This window comes from Condylura cristata, unplaced genomic scaffold (genome assembly GCF_000260355.1).
Source record: "Condylura cristata isolate star-nosed mole 26May11 unplaced genomic scaffold, ConCri1.0 scaffold00027, whole genome shotgun sequence".
Lineage (NCBI taxonomy): Eukaryota > Metazoa > Chordata > Mammalia > Eulipotyphla > Talpidae > Condylura > Condylura cristata.
In genome coordinates this window covers 21224253-21245083 of record NW_004567128.1, presented here as the reverse complement: position 1 = coordinate 21245083, position 20831 = coordinate 21224253, and the positions used below count along the sequence as shown (strand labels likewise).

General features: G+C 45.4%; 1 long non-coding RNA gene across 1 annotated transcript in view; it reads right to left on the bottom strand.

Annotated features, from left to right (window-relative positions):
• LOC105854153 overlaps nucleotides 1–20831 on the bottom strand; it is a 124220-nt gene that overhangs the window by 45517 nt on the left and 57872 nt on the right. Inside the window, exons 4-5 of the long non-coding RNA XR_001145863.1 lie at nucleotides 1554–1732; nucleotides 1038–1182 (exon numbers count right to left, since the gene is read on the bottom strand). This is a non-coding gene — a long non-coding RNA (uncharacterized LOC105854153). The remainder of the gene's footprint in view (nucleotides 1–1037; nucleotides 1183–1553; nucleotides 1733–20831) is intronic.

The following is a 20831-nucleotide window of genomic DNA, read 5'->3' as shown; positions in this document are numbered from 1 at the left end:
TAAAATTACAAAGTCATAGAAACCTGTTTAAAGAAATAATCACTATGAACCATTCTGAGAAATGAAGCAGAGGTTGTGATCCAAGAGGCCTAAAGAGTTCCAAACATAGTAATACCAGATAGCCATACACCAAAATACATAATAATAAAGCTGTCAAGAACCAACAAGAAAGAAGTACTAAAAATATTAAGAGAAAAAAGAGCAATCTCTAAGGGAACACTAATCAGACTATTGGCAGAGTTTGCAACAGTAAAATTACAAGCATGAAGAGACTGGGAAGAGATATAGGTAAATATGTACCACAAGCCTAATGTAGAAAAAGACATCATTTAGTGTAAAGATGGTTGTGTAGACTGTAGAGAATTTGGGTCCTTTCTTACCACTCTTTGATTTTGTATGTAATCGTAGGTAAGTTTCAACACTTTTCAGGGGTGCCAGTTTTTCCATGTTATAAACCAGAAGAGTTTTTGTTTTTGTTTTTAATTTTCCACAAGAATACCCAGTTATAGTGGTTCTTATACCTTTGGTTGATTCAAAGAGAGAGTGGATGCATGTGCAGAGTGAGCTAGAGCTCATGGCCATTATGCAGAGAGGGTCACTTATGACAAGATGGATCCCATGTAAAGCAACATTGTAAGGGATTAGAGATTTAAGTGGGGCCTGGTAGGTTCAGAGAGGCCAGAGAGAAGGGAATGGAAGCAGGATGGTAATGTGTACAGACAACCGATCCCTTTTCCTGGGCTATATACAGTCTCTGGCTTTAGCACCTCCTGTGAAACTTCCATACTACCCAATGCCTTGTCACCTTGTAACAAGTTTCCTTTTCACATGCATGAAATCTTGAGCTAATTTTACTAAATTCTTAGTTCCTTGAAACCCGAAAGAGTGCCTAGAGCAGGAACTGAACTCTATGATTCTATGAAGTTCTATGTGATTATATGGTACAAACTCTGTGCTTGACACAGAAAGAATATAGTGCAATATATTTTCACCAAAGCCAATAGTCTATTAAAACCCCAACCCAAACAAATACTCACCCTTCATCTATTAGTGGCTGTGGAGATGACTGAGGTACCAGTGCTCCAGGCTTCTTGGTTTAGGTAGGGTGTAGGGCTTATTCATTATAGGTACGCAATGTTCTCTTTCTGCACAACACGGGCGCTGAACATCGAAAGAACACACCTGTGTCCGAAAGGTTGTTTAAAATTTAGAACTTAGATGATTTGAGGAGTCCTTGGGTTCCCAGGGCACCCTCCACCCCAGCCCCACGTGACTCAACCTTTGATCAAGTGGCATCACGGTGCTGACAACACTGACATTTCAGGAGAACTGAACAAGCAGTTAAGATTTTGCTGTCACCATGCACTTTTACACCAAGATGGAGCACTGCCTTCTCAGGAAATGTTTCTTGATAACCCCTGTCCTAAATAAAGCTGACTCCTCGTCTATGGCCCTCCCGTCCCTGCCACCACCTAGTCCTGTCCATCTTTCTTTCATAGCATCTACATTATTTTGCAAAACCTGCGTTCACATGCATCTCAGTCAATTCTTACCTGAATGCAAAACCCTCCTTGCAGGTGGGACGGGTCCCTGTTCCTTATCACTCACATGCTGAACACAGGACCCACTTGAGATACTTTTGTTCAAAGGGCGTGTGCTGAATCCAGCTACCGTCGATGCTCAGGCCTGCCTGGGAGTCTCTAATGCTCAGCACACCACTGTACCTCTGCGCCTACAACGAGAGCCCAGGCTGGGTTACTGATCTTGATGTAGAATCCAGAAGATTCCAGAGATTTCTCTGTTGAAAGATAGGGATGGTGAGGGCGGGAGCAAGGGGGTGGGAGGTGCGGAAGAAGAGCCAGCAGCTTCCGGGCCTGTCCCCACATTGGGTTTTATGGAGGGGAATGTGTGCTGGACCTTGACTCTCGGGCTACACAGTTCTGAGTCTTTCCCATGCCGCCCTCCGCAGGGAAGGACTAGGTGCTGAACAAACTAAGAAGCAAAACCAGAAGACTTTCCCGTGGACAGATAGAGCTTAATCTCTGACTATCTGCTCATTGAGGAGAGTAATAATTTTGAAAAATACAAAAATCTTGTGTGTTTGGCCTTAGAATTCATGAAATAACTATCAGCGTCTCAGGTGCTAGTTTTGATCTGCCACTCACGGGTTCTGAGACCACGCGGCATCTCAAGCAGAAAAATGGATCATTTGGACTACTGATTCCAAGGCTGTATCTCCGCAGCCAAGTTACCTTCCCTTTTCTTCTGACTACTTTGCTACCTCATGGAATTTTAGAGCGAGCAAAGATCTTAAAAAGCATAAAGCCAAGCTTCCTCATTTTACAGTTGAAAAAATCTATGAGGTCCCAGGAGGGAAAGACATGAGCTTAAGGTCATATAGCTCATGAGGAGTTGTGTCAAAACCAGAGGCAGGGTCGTGGGCCCTCGGCTCGGCACAGTTCCACCTCATCTCCCTGGGCCCGGGAGCCGACGCCCGTGGAGGGTCAGGGGTGGGTGCGTCACAAGTTGGAAGGAAGTAATTTTGACTTTTAAAATTAGCTGTGGATAAGTCACACATGGATAATCAGGAGCTGACTGCAGCCTGGGCCCTGGCTGAGCTTTAAGTCAATATTATAAGCCTGAATATTTATGGGTGTTTTGGTTTGTTTCCAAAAATGTTTGAAAGCGCCCTTCTTCCTCCCGTCACACAAATGAAAAACACCAAAAAGGCAGGATTTACAATGCTTTCCCAGCCTGGCGCATTTTGATGTCTATGTGGCTGGACTGAAATCTGAACGAAAACACAGAGAGAAAAGGGCACGCTAGTTTGCAGTGTTTTAAGGAGGAGGGGGTGGTTAGGGAATTCGGAGTTTGCAGAGCACAAGGTGCTGCTTGTCTGAATGATTAACCATGAAATTTGAAAAGCATTATGGGGTATTTTTCAGGAATATGTTTGAGCTCTTCAGAGAAAAGTGATAATGCTAGGTCCTCTCTTGTGCAAAGCTGTGCCTTCCTGTTCTGGCTAACACACTCCATGGCTACTGGAAACCTGACCTCCTTCCTTTCTCTGCATGTGTAGTAGGACTTTAAGGCACTTTTCTCAGCCCTACAGGTGATATTTAGGAGCAGGTAGTATGTGGCCGGCACTCTGCTAACCCTACCCAGGGCTCACTTGGTGAAGTCTCACAATCATCCTCTGAGGACGGAGTTACGGTTATTTCCTTTTCTGTCATATGGAGGCTGAGGCACAGAGTGGTTAGGAACTTGCTCAAGGTGCCACAGAGCCAGGAAATGAAGCAGGTAGGTCTGACTCCAGAACACCCCCACACACACACACACACACCTAAATTATATTGAAAATGAATAGCAATTTTCCAAAGTAGCAACAAAAACTCCAGCCCACAAGCAATTCTCCAATGGGACCTCATCCCGCATCAAAAGGTAGAGGCAAATGCCCCTCCCCTTGAGGGCGGGCCGCTTAGTGACCAGCTGTCAACCCCAGAGAGAAGTAGAGATGATGATATGTAACTTCTGAGTAGGTCAGAGAAAGCCAGGCAGCTTCACCTTCGCGTCTGGGAAAGCTTGCTCTGGGCACTCTTTGGGGATGTTCCTTCTGGAAAGTCAGCCTTTGTGCTTTGAAAAGCCCAGGCCACGTGGAGAGGCTGTGTGCAGGCTGCCTGTCGACAGTCCCAGCTGAGCCCAGCCTGCCCGTCCTCCTAGTCCAGGTGCCAGATATGTAGTGAAGAAGCTTCCAGACAATCCCAGCCTTCCTGCTGTTCAAGTCTTCCCAGCTGCAGCAGAGACATGCCACCCCTGCTGTGCCCTGTCTGAATTTCTGACCACAGCCTCCCTGAACATATAAAATGGTTGTTCTTTACATCACGAAGTCTGGAGAGCTTGGCCTTGCAGCCAGAGGTGACTCAAGTAACTCCTCTGCTATTCTCCCTCGGATCTTTCAGGACAACTCCCTCCTCATTGGGAAGAATCCCCCACGGTAATGTCCTGGCAAGCCCTCCCTCTTCTTCTTGCCATTCTCTCAAGACACAGAATGGTCTAGGTGAGAAAAGAAAATTCTGGGAGTGTTAGCTACACTCCCCGCTGCCCAGGTATTTCCTGGCTGACAGGTCAGCCTTCCAAGTTATCAGATGGCCTTCTGCTCATACACCTGTCTTTGCCAGAACCCACGAATGAGCCAGGCAGGCCAACGATGGGGACTCTGGTCCCTCACCCACCTAGTAGGCAATTCTGGATAGGAGGTTGCCCTCTCCTGCCCTGCCTGTTGCCGGCTCTGGAACAAAGCCGTCGAGAATGGCTTGAAAAAATCAAAGCAGTCTGAAGGGAGACCACTCAGACACGGGAGCTGGACCACCATTGGAAGCATCCAGAAATTTCTCAGAATGGCCGAGCTTGTCACATCTCCCAACCTGGCTCCCTGAGCTTCCCCTGTCAGGGACCAGCGCCCCACAAGGAAACCTGAGGCTGGACTCCAAGTCAGGAAGGTGGCTCCCTGTTTGGGGAGGGCTGACACAGGGAGGGGCTCAAGTGGTGGACTTTGAGGGACAGAGATCAGACTCCGTTTCTCAGTCTGGGTGCTAACCTCAATGTCTTCGTTCTGTGACCACTTGACTCAGCCAGCTGTACGTGTATGGCTTATGCACCTCTGTGTGTGTCTTACACATGGATACAAAGGAAGGAAATCCAGACCAGTAGTTCAGCGGCAGGGGTCAGACCTGAATGAGGATCCCTGGAAGCAGCCCCAGAGGGAAGAGCCTCCACAGTGACAGCTGGCGTGGTGGCACCGGCTGCAAACTCCTTTAGAAAAAAAGCTTTGATGTTTGTGTTACCAGTACCCACGTAGAGCCTGGCATCCAAAGGGCGTGAGATGACTGCTCGCTGACTCACCACCTTTTCCCTCTCCTTCCTTCCTGGTCCTTCCCCCACCGCCAACAGAAAGTCTATTCAGGAAGTTCTTGGCTAACAGTAGTCCACTCCAGCAAGACCTACCCTGCTCCTTGTTGTGGCTGATACCTGAGAGGATGCAGGCCAGGTGAGATAAAGAAGAATAAAGACCCTAAGTTTCCCTGAGGGAACTTTACAGAGATCCATGCTGGCCGCCCTTCACCAACCGGCCACAGAGCTGTGAGGAGCACCCTACAGTGGTGTGACACTACGCTGGGTGCTTTACACGCAAGAACTCATTTCATCATGATGACCACTCTGTGAAGTTGGGAAGCTGCTTTTAATCCTTCTTTGCAGGCTGCTCAGCCCAGGCACAGAGAGGTCAAGTACCTTGCCCAGAATCACACAGCTAGTCAGTGGTAAAACCTGGATTAAATGCAGCCGTCTGGCTCCAGGGTCTGCAATCTCATGGCCTATAGAATCCTGCCATTACATAGACGACGATAACATAGTCTTGGCAGACATTTCCAAAAGATGTGTTTGGTAAATGCCAAATAACTGAACAGAGGGGAGTTTATTCTACAACATAAAAAGAACTAGTGCTGGAGCTGGTGGGATTTATTCTCAGCAATTGGGGGCAAAGGTGGGGAGAGGCCAAGAAGGGGGTGGTTGGCTGGGCCTCCCAGCCTAGAAAATAAGTGCTCTTTGGATCAGAGAAAACAAAATCCTACTCATAGAAGAAAGATCCCTTGCTATTCCCCCACCCCCCTCAGGATCTGAACAGATAATCAGAGCGTGCAGACATTCAGCAGTAATCAATTAGTACCTACTTTAGATTAAATTGAGAATATGTAAATCGGGCGCCTCATCAAGGCTGCACAGAGCCAGTGATTTGAGACGCAGGCATCCAACGACGTGCTGCAAACATACTGAGTCTGTGACACAGAAGGGCATGCAAATCTTGTCACAGTCTAAACATTTCGTAGACTGGGAACCCTGCTGTGTGCTACACAAATGCTTACACATGCACACACATGCACTCCCACACATATGCACATGGGTACGTGTGCATGCATGCACACATACACACTTGCACACAGAGATATTTGCACACACACATTCTCCTTATCCACCCTTCTGCATCTTTGCAGAGGGACCTAATTTCTTATATCATTCGGGAAGGGCCTCAGTGTCAAAACCCAGTGCCAAGATCTCACACACACACACATACACAGCAAAAACATCCTTGAGCTTGATCTGTAACTCCACATCTAGAAGCGAGTCCCAGTTTTGGTGTTTGGTGGTAGTTTTAGTGTTTAGAATAATCTAAACAAAATCAATGGCTAACTAAGGAGTCCGGGGCTTCCTGGATTCCTTTTCAAATTCTCAGACAGGGAAATGAAAGAAGGGGCCCCTGTCAACTCTCCAACAGTATTTCTGAAAATAGGCTTCACAGGCAACTTAAGGGACAGACCTATTCTAGCAACAAACAGTAATGTGTCAACACAAGTGTGGGGTGCAGGAAGGGCCCAGGCAATAAGAGGGCCTGACGAGAGGCTTCCTACGGCAGGCTCTACGCCAGTCTCGCTGGAGGGTCCTTGATGGCACAGAGGAAGGTATCTAGGTATCAGATACCCTAGATCCCCTAGGTATCTGGGCAAAGGGCCAGGGGAGATTACAGCCAGCAGGGAAAGGGGATTTCCAGGTTGAGGACCTCAAAACTTTCCTTGGTGAGACATGGAAGACTGGGGTTTTCCATGGAATTCTCTCAAAGGGCATGTCATGACCAACAGTGATGCTGCCTGCCAGCCACAGAGTGTGGTGTTGAGCCTGCAGAGTGACAGTTGAGGACCTTAATCTTGATCTAAGATTAGGAGACGAGCTGTAGTTGGAGCTGTGATCTCATCTACTCAGAAAGCTGAAATCATTGCACCATGTGAGCTTCTCCTATCACCTTCTTGGGAATGCTGGCAGAATACACACACACACACACATGTATTTGTGTGTGTATATACACATATATGTATGTGTGGTATATATATGTGTGTGTATGTGTGTGTATATGTGTGTGTGTATAAACACACACACACACACTTTTTTTAACTTATATAAATTTAAGGAAAAATGACTTTTAGGAGAATTCTGACACATTCCTTGATAGCCAATAATACTTGATAGCAAGTATTATTTGGCACCTCTCAGAGGCTGAACACCATACTCACCATGAAAGTAAAGATCCATGGAAGGCACAGATGTATATTTCATAAGCATAGACATAAAAACTATTCCCTGGGTAATTTGTCTTCCAATTCAGAAGACAGACGTGAGTTCAAGAATGATCAGAAAATGGCAAAAGCTATGGGAGGGGGCAGAGTTCAGAGGTAGCAGAGAGCTGGTTATTTGGGGATCCTTAGAGCAGAGTTCAAAGAGGAGGCAAGTCAGCCCTAACATTTGGGAAGAAGAATTTAAATTAAGGGAGCAGAGTCGGGAGGGAGGATATCCCCATGACAGGACGGGCAGGAAGAGCATACTAATAACACCATCTCCCAGTTCATGCTGAGTGCAGTAGATGATAAAATGCCTACAAATTATTCACCTCTCTGCAGTCACTTCCTTGCAATGTGACATTGCATCTCCTCCCATCAAGAGACAGGGTCTATTTCTCTACTTCTTGAATCAGAATTGTTTATACGTGACTCGTGTTAGCCAACAAGATCTTAATGAGTGAGATATAGGTAGAGGGTTGAAAACAGCTTAAACCCTGGGATGCGCTCTTGGCTACCCTGTGGGTGCACCTGAACTAACAGCAGAGAGAGGCTGCTTGGGAGACTGAGGTACCCTAGCCAAAGCCTGCCAACCACCAGATAGGTGAAGGAGATCATTGTTTTTTTTTTTTTTAATTTATTCATTTATGCATATAAGAACTGGGATACAGGCCAGAAGTATGGAGGTGGGAGGGTTCACTGGAGATAGACTGTGGAGCAGAACAAGCGGATTGACTGAAATACACTGCCGAGGGGAGCAGTGGGTGATACAGGAGAGGTCTCCTGTGCCATGTGGGTCAGTCCCTGATTGGGGATGGAACTCATACTGGAGTGGCTGCTGATTGCTTCGTAGTGCTGGGACTTAACCCCTTGGGCCCCCAGAAAGGCCCAAGGGGGATCATTCTCAATCATCTACCTCACCGGTTGATGGTAATGTTTGAGCAAGCACAGCAGATACCAACCAAGTTGGTTCAGCCCAGAAGCTATACTCAGCCAACACAGAGACTTAAGAACTAAATAAAACCAGGACTATTTCAGGTCACTAAATTTTGGGATGGCTTGTTATGCAGCAAAAGGTGGTGCATCAGGAACCAGCTAAAGTTGCTGGTAAGATAAACTGATCTGAAAGGGATTGAAATAAATTGGGTGGTCAAGATAAATGAAGGCCCTGAACATCGGGAGGAGCAAAAGACACTCAAGAACCCTCAGGAGTTCTTTGATAGAAGGATACTTTGATAAAAAAAAAAAGAGGTATTTTAAGGAGAAATAAATGGCAGATTGGAGGGGTAGAGCTTAGAGTGGAGAAACCCAGTGTGAGGGTGATCAGGCTTTGGAAAGGAGGATCTAAAATCTCAGAGGCATCAGAGGAAGGGATATGAAGACATTAAACAAGATGAGCTATTGAGTAGAAAAGAATGGCATCAAAGATGCCCCCAAAGTTTATCGTTTTGGAGCCTGGGGAAACAATGGAACCAAAAGGAAAGTAGGAAAGGATAGACGCACCAAGTGGGATGCAGTCAGAAATTTCATACCTGCAAAAGAAAATTGTTAGAACTCGTTTAAAATTGCAATTGCTTGGGTGAATTGGGGTATCTTGCAGAATGTAAGGAAAATTTGACACCTCCACCTTAGAAAGAGCAAGAAAGGAGCTAAGCTTGGAGTCCACAGTAGCGAGAATTTGTGGATTCCCACTCCACCACCGTGCCAGTCCAGGATGCTCTCATTCTCTACTGCATGCTCAATCCTGTGAGGATCCGTTAGGCTGTAGGCCATCCAACAGGTGACCTCTGGGTCAGAAGTTCACAAATCCTAATCCAGTCAGCTTTGGAGGAAGAAGAGATGGTAAGTATATAGGCTGTACTTACCGGAAAGAGCCAGAAAGAGGCCGATGAGGGCTACAGAGGGAGTCATGAGCTCTTCTGTACAATCAGCAAGGATAATGGACTGGGGTGAGAATTGGAAGCAAAAGAAGGCATTCCCAGAGTAGAGGGCCTGCTGGAAGTTGGAATCCCAAGACCGAGAGGTAGGCCTAGCTCTCAGAGTTGTGAATCTGCTAGCAATCATGGGTGGAGACCAGCCACTGATAAGTAACCCATCTTCAAAGAGAATAGCAAAGGGAGACCCTAGGGCAGTGGCCCAGCAATGTGAGCGATGCCTTCAGATGTGCAAAGAGAAAGGGGACCTACTACAAAGGCAGAGGCAGACAGAACGAAGCTCAGAGAAAAGCAGTATGGAAATCAAAGCCAGGAAACTGGTCAGCTATGGATAGCAAGGTGAGTCCAGGAGACGGAGGACCGCGACAAAACCCTTCCTATTTTTAGGTTGCCACAGGTGACTTCCAGGAGTCCCCTCCAGGAAAGACAGGAAGTAAAACCTTGGGGGGAGCCTAGAATGCCAATCATACCCCTTGGTTTGGTAGTATAAGCAAAAGCAATCAGGCTGGTCTTGGAGGACGCAGGATGGAGAGAGGGAGAATTGGAAGCATCTTCAGATGACCACAAATCAACTTTAGTACTGTCTTCTTTTGAGGAAAATAGTATACCCGAATTCACACATGGCACGGAGACTTCCGCTTTCCATATATCACCCATGGAAGTGTCATCCGACAGTTCTGGAACCATTGCCAAAAAGATTGGCTCAGACATGTGTGATTTGTAGAGTCTAAGTTCGGTAAAACATTTAGTGAAGCAGTTTGGTAACAGTAGAGACAGTGGACAAGCCCTTATTGCTCACAGGGATGTCCCAGGGGCTTCCTTCACTGCAGTTAATTTCCAGGACATGGCGCCACTAAATATTAGCATGTCCCCTCGTGTTAATGGCAAATGGCAAGAGGCTCTCATAATTTAGATATTTTTATGGCTGTTCTGTGGAAGCTAATTTTGTCTAACAAAACCCCATTAAGTTTTAGCTATATCCTTTTCCCTTCCTCCAACTCCCAGAACTGGGACTTATATGTTAATTGCAGCCAGTCTATGCTAATTAGGTTTCATCTCTGTTTCTTAAAGAGACAGATGCCACTAGACCCTGCCCAGTCATCACTCCCTCCCACCTCTTTCACCAGATTTACAGAGGTTAAACTCCAGACCAGAAGAATTCACTTAAGGCTCACACTTGAAGTTGGGAGGCAGAGGAGTCAGGGGCTTCCGTATTCCTTACTACTTCTTTTGAAGATGAAATACTTCTTGTCCTTAGAATTCGAAGTGTAGCATTTCTAACTAAGAAACAAATCAAAAAGTCCTTAACTACACATAAAACTCAACAAAATACCCCCATGGCCAACTCTCACCATTGCTTTGAGCAGGAGACCCTGGATCCTGGAGTTTTCATGTGCTCGGTGATGAGTGCCAGCTCAGCACCATAGGCTGAGTGAGGATGTACAGAGCAAGAACCAAGAACCGCTCAAACAAAGGAGTGACTTCCTACATCAGTGCTTGGCTCTTTTCTTGTAGGAGCCCGGTAGACATTTGGGAGGTTAAAGAGTTGCCTAAGACAAAGATCTATTTAAAAAAGTGTCTCAGGTTTTGTGGCAACAGTACTATAAAATAAGTTACCCACTATTTATCAAACACTCCTGTGAACTCAACTTATACACAGGATCACAGTTCAATTATTGTAACCATAAAATGAGGTACATGTTTTTATACCCATGACACAGATGGGGCAGAGTGTGTCAGTTGGTGAGTGCCCCAATGATGCCACGTAATCACCTACCACAAAACTCAGTGGCATGCCATAATAAGCTTTATTTTCATTCAGCATGTGTCTGTGGGTCTGCTTGAAGATCTTGACTTGGCTTCAGGTCGAATTGTAACAGGGTGGTCCCTAGGAAAAGGGGAAGTTCCAGGTTCCCTGCCCCACCCAGAAGGAGGGTGGAGCTGAGCAGAGAAAAAGGAGAGAAGGAATGAGAAGAGGGAAGAAGAGAATGAAGCAGGGTGGACAAGGAGGAGACCTGAGGAAGCCACATGGAGCAGCAAGCATGTGATGAAGAAACCGGGCTTGTTTCCTGACCCTGGACTGGCTAAGGCAGATGTGGGTGAGATACCTGTAGGGAGGTGACTATGGCAGTGTTTATATTGATTTTGATGTTGCTCTTTTCCTCCCAGACTTGTCTGGCCATTTCTAACCCTTTTCCATGGGTCCTGGCCAGAAGATGCTTTAGCTTGTGGAGGGCTTTCAGGCCTTGCTTTGGGCCAATCCCTTTTGGGTGGACTTTTGCCCACGAGGGGATGGGTCACTTCAGGTGTTTGATTTAAAAGTTATCTTCTTTGTGTTCCGTATTGTATATTCACTGTATTAAAGTCCCTTTTCATTAAAGTTTTACATGTTTTGTCTTGTTGCGGCGGATGGCAGAACCCACTTAGAGCAGGCAGGATTTTGGGGCTTCAGGGGTACCTCACTCCCCCTGTCCTCTAACAGAATTGAGGTGCCTTATAACAGATTTGGCGCCCAGCGTTGTAGGATTAGAGCCATCCGTGGTTAGTCAGCCCCATGGGGAAAGTTGGCTTCCCCATGACACTGAATTCCTTGAACGCAAATGTGGTTTTTTGTTTCTCTAGATTTTTTTTTTTTTTTTCAGATGGAGATTTGTTGTTAAAAACTGGCTTGGCTTTGTGAAAATTCTATGTGCATGTGTACAACGTTGTTGTGGTCACTTGCTAAGAGATTTGGTTTTGTGGAAATTGTGTAGCAGTTTTACTCAAAAGATAGTAGGACCATGTGGACAGATTCCTATTTCCAAAGTCTTAGGTTTGTAGGATAACAACTGAAACTTGTGATTTTCTGCCAGTGGCACTGAACATTTTTTTTTTTTTTGAATTCGAGATTTTTTCTGGCCTATATGAGTAAAATTTCAGTTACATAAGATCCCACGTGGCATAACTAAGAAAACTGTCTTGTCTATATGTTGCATGTCTCTATGTCTTGTCCTTGTGCTTAATTGTCTTGGCCTCGAGGTTTTTTATAAAATTGGTTTCGGTGGTACCTATAGATATTTAAAAAAGAAATCGAACAAACAGACAAAACTAATGAAAACTGGTATATATATGTTTTGAAAACACAATCTGGGGTACTTTTTGGTCCATGGTAACTAATTTGTGCTCTAATGTTTTAAAATAGGCGCTTCTAAGGTTGTATTGGATATAATATTTTACCTTTTGCTTGGGTTGATAATGTAAGGAAAATGGAAATTTGAAAAAAAATTAAGGTTTCTGAGGACAAAGAGTCTCTTGTTATGAAGGAAAAAGAACAAAAAAGTTTATGGTTTGACTGTTAAGGTTTGACTGTTGATGTATTACTGACTGAGCTGGAGCTTTCAGAGAGATTGAGATTGTTGTTGTTTATTTTTTTTTATTTGTGACAAAGCTTCCTAGAATTCAAAATTTGAAGAAAAATTTGGTAGTCTGTCCTTTGGTTCATCAAATAAAATTTTGTGGAACCTCAGTAGAGCTCCTGAGACATTCCACAAAATTTCTTCTTTTCCTTCTGGAAAGGCACTTAAATCAACTTGGACTTTTTTTGGTTTACCTAGTAAAGAAAAATGACTGGAAAGGAAGCATTGTCACTTGGAAAAAGGTGAAATATGGCATGAACATAAACGTTAACACTGGTATTCTGAAAAGTGCATAAAAACATTATGATATAATATATTGTTTGAATTTAAATAATTGTCGTCCTGAAATATTATATTTAATGGTTTGGCATTTGCAGAAATTGCTTCTGAAAAAAAAAAGTTTACAGAGAAAGATCTCAACAGATTCCAGTTGGTGGAAATTTTGACAATGAAAAAAAAAGATTTTCTACAAAGAACTGAACAGATTGATTTTTGCTAAGTTTTCCTTTGAAATGATACTAGTATTTTTCCCCCCATTTGATTCAAAGAAACTTTTTTTTTTGCTTTCAATAACCAGAATATGCAATAATTTTTTTTTCTCCAGCAGAACTAACGTGTATTTCTATCTTTCTCTCCCCTTGATACCAACACAGTGTAAAGATTGTGGTAGTGATATTTACTACTCGAGTATTTTTGCGTAACTTCAATAGGGAATTTTGTTCGCTTTAACCTAAATAAATTGGAAATGTGTTTCAGTGGCTTTGCTTGGCATTCTCCAGGAACTTCAAATAGAGCTGAACCAAGAAAAGGGGAGAAGCTGCTGCTTTGTTTGTAGGGTTCCAGAGACTGCAAAGAAAGTGAGGAAGCTTGCCTCCATTCGCAGGCCTGGATGACCCGGAAAAATAAAAGTCCTGGTAACCTCGAAAAGAGGAAACTCCAGGTGGAGTCTGCTGAGACCAACGTTGCTCCTGAAGCCTGTGTGGACTGGACATCGATGGTTCGCTCTGATCCTGTAGGGAGGACTCCAGCAAGGCCAGCAACAACAACAACTGGCTACTTGACTATTCTGCCCTGTGATTTTATGCAAAAATACAAAAATGGTTAAAAGCTAACATGTATTTGTAAATCACTTGTGCATACAAGTTGAACAAAGTTGGGATCAAGGTTGAGAGACCCTTTTAAACAGCTTTTAAAGTTGTGTTCTGTTGATATGATTTTGATACATACCAAGAAGTTTTTTTTTTTTCTTTTACATGCACAAATAGACTATTTTCCACTTATGGCTGTCATATCAGTCATTCATGGACAATGTTGGTAACTGACTGTACCCTAAAATTGTGCCACCATAGATATGGTGGTATGAAAATCAAAAGGGGGGATTGTAACAGGATGGTCCCTAGGAAAAGGGGAAGTTCCAGGTTCCCTGCCCCACCCAGAAGGAGGGTGGAGCTGAGCAGAGAAAAAGGAAAGAAGGAATGAGAAAAGGGAAGAAGAGAAGGAAGTCAGATGGAGAACAAGGAGGAGACCTGAGGAAGCCGCATGGAGCAGCAAGCATGTGATGAAGAAACCGGGCTTGTTTCCTGACCCTGGACTGGCTAAGGCAGATGTGGGTGAGATCCCTGTAGAGAGGTGACTATGGCAGTGTTTATATTGATTTTGATGTTGCTCTTTTCCTCCCAGATTTGTCTGGCCATGTCTGACCCTTTTCCATGGGTCCCGGCCAGAAGGTGCTTTAGTCTTGTGGAGGGCTTTCAGGCCTTGCTTTGGGCCAATCCCTTTTGGGTGGACTTTTGCCCACGAGGGGATGGGTCACTTCAGGTGTTTGATTTAGAAGTTATATTCTTTGTGTTCCGTATTGTATATTCACTGTATTAAAGTCCCTTTTCATTAAAGTTTTACATGTCTTGTTGTGGTGGATGGCAGAACTCACTTAGAGCAGGCAGGATTTGGGGGCTCCAGGGGTACCCCACTCCCCCTGTCCTCTAACAGAATTGAGGTGCCCTATAACAATTAAAGTTTGTCCCATGCATAACTCACACTTTTTGGACCTAGCTCACCTAGAGTGTGTTCTACTCATGGTGATGACAGAAGTGCAGGAGCACAACTAGAAACACATGGTGTTACTTAAGACCTGTTAAAGACCTGCGCTCAGAACTCACTGTCACTTTCACTCACATTCCATTAACCAATTCAAGTCACACTGCCAAACCCAACATCAGTGGACTAGGGAAAGTATTGTATGCTCATCCAAGTGGGAAAAACTGCAAAATCACAGAAAAATCTCTGGATGTGGAATTCTAATAGAACGAGGATATGGAAAATTAAAAAAACAGTGATCTAATCTGCCGCACACATATCAAAACTGGTGAAGTGAGATTGAAACTCAGGACGATCAGGCTCTAAAGTAGGTCCCAACCATTATGCTGAATGTAAACATCTAATAATAATCAAATCTGGAGGTGGCAAATAAATATCAGTGCCACATTGTGACAGGAAGGTTGGGTCAGGCCTCACAGAGGATCTAGCTGGATGTGAATATGGAGAGGACTGTTGGAGGCCGAGATGATGACTAGGACATTGTTGGAGGCATCCATCACGAGGTGGACAGTTAGATATGACATGATCATGAGACAAGAATATAAACTTCCCAGGGACGGTAGAGAGTGGTGAGGGCTGAGGCTGAGAAGTTAGGATGAGGTAAAGATGGGGTTCTGAGCGCGTATGTGATCCTGTCACGTCTGGAATCCCTTGGGCCAGCCCTTCTCAAACTCTATCACACATCTGAATCCACTGGAGGGCTTGTTAAAATGTAGATCCGATTCAGTAAGGTTTGTGTGTGGTGGGGGGGCTGAGATTCTGTATGTCTAGCAAGTTCTGTGGTGATGGTGATGCCGCTGTCTCACACTCTGAGCAATCAGCCTGCTAGCCAGTCAAGGTCAAGGATTATATTTTCTATCTCTTTATCGAGTGTGTTGACTCATACATAACAGACCCACCGTAGGTGCTGGATGTTGCCTCTGCTGCTTATGCTTTTCTTTCCCTCTAATCAACCTCTTTGGCCTCCCCCAACCCTTTCCCACTCACTGTCAAATCCAAAGCTCGCCAACACCTTGTTGCATTAGCTAGCTGCGGACCTATGCTCCAGACCGTTCTATTGTTAGCGAGAAAAAAACAACGTGTTGAAAAAAGCAGGCTTCTATTACCGGAGATCTACACAGATTCATTAGAGCTTTGGGGAAGCCATCAGAAGTTGATTGTGCTTGAAGGAGTTGCTCGTCTCCTCCCATTTCCTGATTTGATCTCACAGCTCTGCAATGAAGTCAGAATTAGAGCCACATTAAAGACGGGAAGAGGGAGAAAAAAAAATTTCCCCAGCAATCAAGTTCTGAAACTTGCAAGGTGCCTTCCCCCTCGTTCCCCAAGGAATTATTCCTTTTGACTAGGGTGAAGGTGACCTCAAGGGGAATCATAACCTGAAAAAAATCATGATTTCCACAGTGAAGTGGGGGAAATAGAATGAAAGGTAAGTTTCACATTTGTGGGTAAGGGGCTCTGGAAAAAGAGTGGGAGTAACTCCAGAAGTCCTGCTTGAGTAGGTTTCATCTTGGAAACCGGCGGCTCTTTGGACAGCAGGTCTCAGGTCTCAGGACGCTGTCCCGACTCAACTACCTGTTGCGAACTTGGAGGTATCTTTGACTTTATTGGTGACAGAGACTTAGCTTCAGGTGATGTTCAGGCATCTATTGGATGCTGCTGCTGTGTCTCCCCTCATGCTCCTAATCCTGCAAGTGCTTATGGTGAACATCCGCTGAGCTGTGCCTGACGACTTTTCTGTTGGACATGGGAACATGTTCAGATCTCAAAGCCGGCAAGCTCTAAGTGCCAGAAAGTTTATTCCCTGGGAAGCAGCCCTCAACCAATGAGTTGGTGAATAAATGCCTCGCCTCCAGGCTAGGAAAAGTCCAGGGCATATTCTAAACCGGCACCCAGAGGCCCCCTGCTGAACTGACTTTCTGTGGGGAGCCCTCTGTGGGTCACCTGCTTCATAACACACTTCACACTTCGTATCCATGTCCTTCCTCTCCCTTCTGCCCTCTTAATCCCTCTATCAGTGCTTCCTGGAATCAACTTTCAAAGACACTGCATGCACTCAAATCTTCCTCTCTTACTCTGCATCTGGGGAAAGCCCAACTACCATAGTGCCCTAAACTTCCTGCATTAAAATGCCACCGCTTTCTGCGGCAAGGATTCAGGGATTTGGAAATGAATAGGGCTTTAAGAGTGAGTGAGTGAGCGTGTTATGAGTGAAATGTGGGAGAGGGTCTCAGGATAATTCTTTGAGCAAGGAAGGGAGCAGGGACTGTGTTGGGGGCTATGAGAACTAGGTGCAGGTGCAACACAGGTCGCTGATTGCCAAGTGGAAAGGTGCCAACTCATCTGTCATTGCAATTCTGCTTGGAGCTCATCCTATTCTTGGATTTTCATTGCACAATGGAAAAGATTAATGGGTTCCCCTAAGACACTGGGTTGGAGTTTTGCCTTGCCTTGCCTCTTCAGGGGTGTATATCCTAGAGTGAGTCATTTGCTTTTTTCTAAACTGTGATGTCCTTGGGGACAACTGGAAATAATAATAACACTCCTGGAACTGAGCAGTCTTGAGCGCTTGGTGTAGAGGAGAACCTTTGGGCTCTGCACGTCTGGGTATAAATCCCAGTCTTGCCTTTTTTGCTGGGTGAACCTTGTACAGGTATCTGACATCTCTGGGGGTATTTCTTTATAAGATGGAGAAATAACCAAAAATGGAACCATAGTAATTGGCCTATATTTGATCTTTTGATCTAGAGAAGGGGAACTTCATATAGTCCAATTTAAGACCTATCTTGCAGGGTTTATTGTGAATTTAAAATAATATCTGAAAAGCACCTAGTATACTAACATGCACACAGTAGGTACCCAGTGTACCACTCTGGTGGTTATGACCATTATTAGTGTGATACCATCTCAAGGTGATCAGACCATAAAAAGTATAAAACCCTACTGAGATTTTCAGTAAGTAACTCAGTGCCAAAGACCCTGTTTACCTGCCTGACCACCTACTGAGATCAAAACAAAGCCACAATCACCGGACATCGGGATGCTGAGAGAATGTACCAGGCTTGGTTTGATCCTGGGCTCCCTGCAGAACACAATTTTTTTTTGTTTGCATTTCCAAATGTCATATTGAAACCATTGTGAATACAAGAATAAGAGATGATTTCAGCTTCCATCTTTAGGAATGCTCACGTTTAAAAAATAAAAGAAGGCCCAGCAAAATTAACTTTATCATTTTAAGAAGCCACCATTGAAACAGCCGCTGCGAATATATTCATTATTATACAACGCCAAGCGCTGTGCACCAGTGCGCGCGGCATCTGTCTGCTCACTAATTCTCCCGTTATTATTACCCTCTGAAAGGGCAGGCGGGAGAGAATTCCAGGCAATCTCTCTCAGCAGAGGCTTGCAGGTTTCGTGGAGCGCTCAAAACTCCCCCAAACGTGCTCCTTGAGCATTTGACTTGCTAATCTTGTTGATGTGACAGAAAAAAAAATCGAAAATAGCTAATGGCCTTAATTTTCTTATACCTGACAGCTAACCAATCCATCCCATCCTAAACAGTTACTCATCTGATTCACCCCCATCCCCTCTCTCTCTCTCTCTCTCTTCCTCTCTCTCTCTCTCTCTTGCTCTTGCTCTCTCTCTCTCTCTCTCTCTCTCTCTCTCTCTCTCTCTCTCTCTCTCGCACACACACACCTCTTTTCCAAACCTGTCAGTCACAGTCCTGTGTGTGTCTGTGTGTGTGGTGTGTGTGATGGGCTTAAATTTTATTTGACGCTCAGGAAGGTCACAAATCACAGTTGCTCGATAGTAAGCAGGGAGGGACACTCAGAAGGGCCTCAACAGAGCCCTGTGGCAACGGGTGGTGCACATCAAGGTGACTACTGGGAAGAAGCTGGAGACACTGCACAGTCAGGCCTGGGAGGCAGGTCTGCTGAGTGTTCCAAGGGCAGGGCCCGGTGGTGACTGCTTCCCTGCAGACGCTCGCTGTCCAGGAGAATGAACAGGCTGGGCAAGGCAGGAGGCCTGGGCAGGGCTTGAGGGCCTGGATTCAATGGGTGCATCCAGAGAGGAATCTGGTGAAAGGGCATTTGCAATTTGTTGTTTCTCTTTCCTCTCCCACTCTGGTTTTCGTGGCTGGTGTGAACCCTTCCGCCTGCATCTGGGGCTGCTTTTGAGAACATGAATAAGAGAGAAGCGGCTGTAGCTACACCAGATTAACTACCCTTTGTGTGTGCCCATGTGCATGCCTTTGTGTGCATGTGTGAGAGGTTGTGAGCTTGCATGCGTGTGCGTGTGTGTGTTAGGGATGGGATGGTTCTGCATTTTAAAGGGATGGATTAATGGCTAAATGGCTGTTCTATGCTTTAAAGGGCCAGCTGTTCAGCGGTTTGTATTACAAGATTTATCTCTTGGAATGTTTTTTTTTTTAAATCACACCCCCTTGCCCCCCATCCCCAGCTGTAGGCTTGTTATGGGAGAAGAGAAACATTGTCTGTGTAAAGAAAAAGCATCCGAGAGTCCAAGTAAGAACTTTCCTGTTCAGTAAATGCTGGGCGATGCCTCCCTCCATGGTGTCTCTAGATTTCTTCAAGTTCCCGGATTACCTGCTTAGCATGGACTCACCTCAGAAACATTCAACTCCTCTGCATACTCCGGCGAAACAGGGATTCTTTCCCTGTTATTATTTATCTGATCCTCACCCTTCCTTGTGCCGATTTACCTCAGGCTTGAAACAGACCGTGACTTTTGCTTCAGACCTTCCCCGTGACCCCCACTTACCCGTCCCCAATTCTGTCCCTCTTAGGTGCAGCACTTTCTGCTTTTACCTCTTCACAGGCCTGAGTGCTTTTTGCCTCCTCTGAGGGTGCCCATGTCTGCCGTTGAGCTGCAAGAGGAAATCCTTTCCTCCAAAAAGTCTCGCTTCCGCCTCTACTGAGCACCAAAGACTCAGAGCAAGGGCTCCTCTGGGCTGCAAGGCCGGTGCCAGTCTCTCTGGCCTTGTGCGTCCCTTCCTGTCTTCTGGAGGCGGGCTCCTCATCCTCATTTCTTGCCCCCTGTACCTACAGCCTAACTCCAGCAGCAGAGTTAGGTATCCAAGGTCTCCCCATGATCCATGACAGCAGACTGAGGGCAACTTCAAAACAACTGGGACACATCAAACCAAGGCCAAACATTAACTGCCTCTGGCAACTTCTCTTAGGCCTCACTCTCAGGCCCTAGAAAGACTAAAGGTTCAGGTCACAAAATCCAAACTCCCAGACCCACAAATCATCGACTCAGGCCTGAAGGAGACACCCATTGCAGCCAACGTCTTCCTGGACACACAGTCATCTGGGCAGCCGTCCCCTCCCCACCTCAGGGCCCTTTCACGTCCACTCTCCTCTGACGGGCCCGTGAGTGGTGGTCAAATAAATGGTCCAGAAGGTTCTAAGGGACACCTAGGTCTTGCTTGGAATTGTGAGTTACTAGCAGCTAGCCCTAGGCTCCAGACCCAAGGGAGAGGACATAGGGTCCCAGGACCATCCGTGCATGTCCCAGAGAGGATGTGTCTTCCCAGAAGAAGGTACCTAGAACGTGCTCTTTTCAAGTGTGTGTTTTTCTCTTTTCCATGAAAACGGATATGCAAACATGTTCCTTAATGCTACAGACACATTGTGAAGGGGTCTGCAACTTTGCAAAATATTCGCTAGAAGATTCTTTAGATTGTGAGCTACCCCACCTCACCCATGAAAGGGAGCTTCAGGCTGCTTCCTAGTACTGCCACTGACGAGTTGTGTGACCTCATGCAAGTTACTTCTGTGTCTCCGTTTCTGCACCTGTTCAACGGGAGCAATAATCACAGTGACCTCAGAAAGCTGATTTAAGGATTAAATGAGATCATCAAGGCAGAGCATTCAGCACAATGTCTGGCACAGAGTGGGCATTCAAAAAGACCAGCTGTTACTCAAAATGTGATTTTCTAAAGTGAACTACTCTCGATCTACACTCAGTCGGGGGGTGGAGCTATGTCAGGCAGGCTGATTGTCGCTGATACTGAGTAAATGGTTCATTTCAACATTTTCTCATGGTGAACATCTACCGCTAAACCTCCTTTTGACTTTGATTATTACTAGCAACCATAGCAGCAGGCAAAGTACTAGTCCCTTAACTGTTGTCTATTCATGGGGAAAGAAAATAGAGGAATTAGATTGGAAATCTGTTGTTTTTATTTAGCTTCCATTTTCTGGTTTCTCACTGGCTTC